The sequence below is a fragment of the Bufo gargarizans genome, chromosome 2 (assembly GCF_014858855.1).
Source record: "Bufo gargarizans isolate SCDJY-AF-19 chromosome 2, ASM1485885v1, whole genome shotgun sequence".
In the NCBI taxonomy this organism is placed as follows: domain Eukaryota; kingdom Metazoa; phylum Chordata; class Amphibia; order Anura; family Bufonidae; genus Bufo; species Bufo gargarizans.
Genome location: NC_058081.1, coordinates 370,984,419 through 370,990,724, shown reverse-complemented (window position 1 = coordinate 370,990,724; position 6,306 = coordinate 370,984,419).

Below are 6,306 nucleotides of genomic sequence, written 5' to 3'. Positions count from 1 at the left end.
AAATCTAAAATTGCCCAGTTTTCACACTGGCTGGTAGGCCTCATAATATGTTGAATACTTCTTGTTCTGTTCAAGTAACATTTCAGTAAATTTCACATTATCATCACAGTCAGGATTACAATGACAGATATTACTTCTGTGGCGATAACACACTGCACAGGACACAGAGCATGCCTAGAAAACTCTCACATACAAGTCAGTGAGTCCCCTCTAGGCTATTATGTCTATGGCCTATGTGGCTCTTGACATAATCTAGGCCTAGTGGTCAGAGAGAAAATTGCATGACTTTAGGATTTCTTAAAAATATAGCCACTAACATGGAAAATTAAAAAAAAAAAACTCGCCAAAAATTCTAAAAGTATCTTTAACATAAAAAGTCATTTAAGCGATAGGTACTTGGCTGATGGCACATTCCCTTTAACTTGCTTATTAGAAATAAAAATGCATAAAGAATACATTAATTTAATAATGCACATGGTTTATATTTCATTAAATGGCATGAAAACACATCAAATAATGTGTAATGTCAAAATTCATATATTTCACTTACATGAAACATTTCAACTAATGGAAAGATTTGTGCCTCTTAGTTTTGGCTTACATATACTGACCATGTGAAAGTGGGTAGCATAATAATTTTCATAAGAATCTGATTATAAACAATAATCATTATAGATAAGTATTGGTATATATTGACAGGTACTGTATCTACTGTATGTCTATGGGCTAGAATGAATGCTATCTTCTACGTATACTATTTTAAGTATTAAGAATTCTGTTTAAACATTTGCTAGCTCAAGTTTCCAAAAGTGACACCAAGGTCGGCAGCCATTACAGTTCATATTAGTAACCAATTTGCCAAGACCCATTGAAGAATAAATCTTATACCTGGAGGCACCAAGGGTTTAAAGTCTTTTTAAAGCCTGCTGTACTATATTTGACCCCAGATTCAGCCATCTTAATTTGCTTGTTTTTATCTACAACTTTTTAAGGACAATGGAGTATGGATAGAACAAGTGGTGCTAGTTCACACATGTCTAATCTAAATGATCTAAAAGTCAACTAAGTATATAAAAGTGCACATAAAGTGGTGCTAATAACATTCACATGCACCATACTTTATGTAAATACTGTTGAAGATTCTTAGAAGCTGAGAACAATGGTAACATTGGAGTCATCATGATGGCAACAGGACTATGCGCCAATGATTCCTTCTAGTAGAGTAGGCACTTCTCATGTGTATCACTGGAAGGAATCTTATTAAACGTTTTATGTGAGAACGGGAGCATAAGGTCTATGTTTAGGATGCTGCTTAGACACCCTTCAGATGTGTCTGGCCCTTCTGTCTTGAATCTTGTTCTCACACAAAAATAGTGAAGGTAAACGCATTATATAATTGATACTATTGTTTACTAAAGTGACCCTCTGGTTCAAGGAAAAAAAAAAGATTGCATTAACTAGGGAATGAACAGAACACTTACCTGATGCTCTCCTTTTTATCTTTTCAGCTGCAGATCCACCAATTTCCAGGCTCCTCTTCTGCCATCCAAGATGGCTGCGCTGGTTCTCAGACCATGAAGAAGAGGAGACTGGAAATTAGCAGATCTGCAGCTGAAAAGATGAAAAGGAGGGGACCAGATAATTATTCTGTTCATTATCCAGCTAATGTGAATATTTTAACCTGAAGGGTTGCTTTAACCCCTTAAAGACATTGCCATTTTTCACCTTAAGGACCAGGCCATCTTTAGCAAATCTGACATGTGTCACTATATGTAGTGATAACTTTAAAACGCTTTTACTTATCCAGGCCATTCTGAGATTGTTTTCTCGTCACGTATTGTACTTCATGACACTGGTAAAATTGAGTTAAAAAAATAATTTTATTTATAAAATTAGCAAATTTCCAAATTTTAATTTCTCTACTTATAATAGATAGTAATACCTCCAAAAATAGTTATTACTTTACATTCCCCATATGTCTACTTCATGTTTGGATCATTTTGTGAATGCCATTTTATTTTTTGGGGACCTTAGAAGGCTTAGAAGTTTAGAAGCAAATCTTGAAATTTTTCTGAAAATTTCTAAAACCCACTTTTTCAGGACCAGTTCAGGTCTGAAGTCACTTTGTGAGGCTTACATAATATAAACCACCCAAAAATGGCCCCATTTTACAAACTACACCCCTCAAGGTATTCAAAACAGATTTTACAAACTTCGTTAACACTTTAGGTATTCCACAAGAATTACTGGAAGATAGAGCTAAAATTAAAACATTTAACTTTTTTGGCAGATTTTCCATTTGAATCCATTTTTTCCAGTTACAAAGTAAGGGCTAACAGCCAAACAAAACTCAATATTTATGGCCCTGATTCTGTAGTTTACAGAAACACCCCATATGTGGTTGTAAACTGCTGTATGGGCACATGGTAGGGCGCAGAAGGAAAGGAATGCCATACGGTTTTTGGAAAGGCAGATTTTGCTGGACTGGTTTTGTGACACATTTGAAGCCCCCCTGATGCACCCCTAGAGTACAAACTCCAATAAAGTGACCCAATTTTGGAAACTACGGGATAAGGTGGCAGTTTTGTTGGTACTATTTTAGGGTACATATGATTTTTGTTTGCTCTATATTACACTTTTTGCGAGGCAAGGTAACAAGAAATAGCTGTTTTGGCACCGTTTTTATTTTTTGTTATTTACAACATTCATCTGACAGTTTAGATCATGTGGTATTTTTATAGAGCAGGTTGTCACAGACTCGACTAGTTATGTAAGTTTTACACAATGATTTCATTTTTTAAACAAAAAAAATATGTTTTAGTGTCTCCATAGTTTGAAAGCCATAGTTTTTTCAGTTTTTGGGCAATTATCTTAGGTAGGGTATGATTTTTGTGGGATGAGATGACGGTTTGATTGGAGCTATTTTGGGGGCGTATGACTTTTTTATCGCTTGCTATTACACTTTTTGTGATGTAAGGTGACAAAAAATGGCTTTTTTTACACAGTTTTTTTTTTTTGTTACGGTATTTATATGAGGGGTTAGGTTATGTGGTATTTTTATAGAGCCGGTCATTACGGACTTGGCAATACCTAATATGTATACTTTTTTTATTTACTTTAGTTTTACACAATAATATAATTTAAAAATAAAATAAAAAATGATGTTTTAGTGTCTCCATATTCTCAGCCATAGTTGTTTTATTTTTTCGGTGATTGTCTTAGGTAAGGGCTCACTTGTTGCAGGATGAGGTGATGGTTAGATTGGTACTATTTTGGCAGGCATACGCCTTTTTGATCGCTTGGTGTTGTACTTTTAGTGATGTAAGGTGACAAAAAAATTGTTTATTTAGCACAGTTTTTATTAAAAAAAATTTACGGTGTTCACCTGAGGGGTTAGGTCATGTGATATTTTTATAGAGCTGTATGTTATTACAGATGCGGCGATACCTAATATGTATACTTTTTTTTATTTACTTAAGTTTTACACAATAATATCATTTTTGAAACAAAAAAATTGTGTTTTAGTTTCTCCATATTCTGAGCCATATTTTTTTTGTTTTTTGGGCGATTGTCTTAGGTAGGATACCATTTTTGTGGGATCAGATTATGGTTTCATTGGGGCTATTTTGGGGTGCATATGACTTTTAGATTGCTTACTTTTTGTGATGTAAGGTGACAAAAATTGCTTTTTTACACAGTTTTTATATATATTTTTTTTACGGTATTCACCTGACGGGTTAGGACATGTGATATTTTTATACAGCAGGTTATTATGGTTGCAGCGATACCTCATATGTATACATTTTTTATTTACTTATGTTTTAGACAAAAACTGCATTTTTAAAACAAAAAAAAAATGATGTTTTAGTGTTTCCATATTCTGAGCCATATTTATTTTTTATTTTTTGGGTGATTGTCTTAGGTAGGGGCTCATTTTTTGCGGGATGAGGTGACGTTAGATTGGTACTATTTTGGCGGGCATACACCTTTTTGATCGCTTGGTGGTGTACTTTTAGTGATGTAAGGTGACAAAAACATGGTTTATTTAGCACTGTTTTTATTTTTTTATTTTTACGGTGTTTATCTGAGGGGTTAGGTCATGTGATATGTTTATAATGCTGGTCGATACGGACGCAGCGATACCTAATATGTCAACTTTTCTTTTTTTCCCTATTTTTTTTTTTTTTTTTACTTGAAACTTTTAATTTTTTTTCAACTTTTTTTGTCCCACTTTGGGACTTCAACTTTTGGGGGCCTGATCCCTTTTACAATGCATTCCAATACTTCTATATTGGAATGAGTTGGCTGTATGAGTAATACAGTGTGTATTACTCATACAGCTTCCTGCCTGTGAGATCCAGGGGGCTGGATCTCACAGGCTCTCCACTGCAAGGCATCGGGTTGCCTTCCATGCCATCGGGTCCCCGTCACAGCAGCACGGGGACCTGATGGCAGCGCCGATCTCCGCCGGACATCGCACGTAAAGGGTTAATGTGCAGGCATTGGTGATTTCACCGATGCTGGTGCATGCAGCAGTGGTCTGCCAGTTCCCTGCGGATTCCTGCACCCGCCCGATCCCCATGAAGTACATGTAGGTCACGGGTCCTTAAGGGGTTAAGAAATGTTGGCAGTAATGCTGAAAATCTTACTGCGCTGGCCATGACTATGCTGCATACATTTCTCTCTGGCTATGTCTGGCTATGGATGCTGGGTTGGTTTGTCATTGGTTGTGCCCTTGCTTAAACTGATATATATGAAATACCCACATTATATATAAGCCTTAGGCCTTATTCACACAGTCAGTGTTTGGCCAGTGATTTCCATCAGTGATTTTGAGACTAAACCAGATGCAGCGATAAACACAGAATAGGTAAAGATATTTATGTCTGTGGAGGCCCCAATCCTGATTTTGTCTCACAATTACTGATGGAAATCACTGGCCAGAACACTGAAGTGTAAAATGAGGCTTTAGTCGGTGGACAACATTTCCTGGATTTTTCTGACCATGCGGACCTCTGGATGTGTTCCTTATATTCATAAGAAGTGCTCATATAAACATACACATGGGTGTAGCTTTATGGTCCGTAGACTCAAAATCTATTACAGGCCACCAGTTCTTCTAATGTGGAGGAGGCCCCTCGGGCACCAATTTTCTGGTGAGACTGCTATCTCTGTACTTCTGGAGCAGGTTCAGGCGCCTGACTTTCTCAGTAAGTATTCACTTTTTAGTTTATTTAGCAGGAGCAGATTGGCATGTTAAGGGTGACCTGTGACAATTGTTTACTGCTATTCTGACCCTACCAGTCTGTCTTTTATCATGGAACCTTACTTCACAGATCTTATAACAGACCTGGTATAAAATGCTGATGGCTCCTAGTCTTACCTACAGCTAGTTCATTGAACAAGTAAAGGGGTCAGTTTTTTTTCCAATCACTTGTCCACAGATATGGCACGTCCATAGGGACCAATGGATATCCATCCCATCTATGTGAATGAATGTATGTAAATAAGCCTCTTGTTTCCCAGACCTTGGAAAACGCTTGAATAAATCATGTGGGAACTGTATCCTCATCATCATCTGTAGTGTAGTAACCAGCAGACCAATGATTTATTGACTGGACAGACAATTGCATGTTGCACTCTGCCAAGTTGCTTATTTATGGCTGCTTCAAAATTCCCTAATCATAAAGTGGGTGCCTGTCCTCGACAATTCAGTAAATCAACAACATAACACAAAATGCTATAAAAAAAAAACGATATAAAACTATCTAAAGTCATACAGAGGAATTTATCAAGGGCTTTCTGACAGTTTTATTGTGTTTAGCCAAAATTTGGACAGGCAATCAACATTGCCATGCCACAAACCCCTTTTAATACTTAGGCCTCTTTTCCACTGGCGAGTATCCCGCGCGGGTGCAATGTGTGACGTGAATGCATAGCACCCGCACTGAATTCTGACACATTCAATTAAATGGGGCTGTGTACATGAGTGATGTTTTTCACGCATCACTTGTGCGTTGAGTGAAAAATTGCAGCATATTCTATATTCTGCATTTTTCACGCAACGCATGCCCCATAGAAATAATTGTTGCTGCGTGAAAATTGCATCACATCTGCAAGCAAGTGCGGAGGTGGTGCGATTTTCACGCGTGGTTGCTAGGAGATGATGTAACTAAATAGTGATGAGCAACCCCAGACCCCATTAAAGTAAATTTACTGTATTATTTTCCCTCCTAACATGGTTATAAGGGAAAATAATAGCATTCTTACTACAGAATGGTAACTAAAATGTCCATTGAGGGGTTA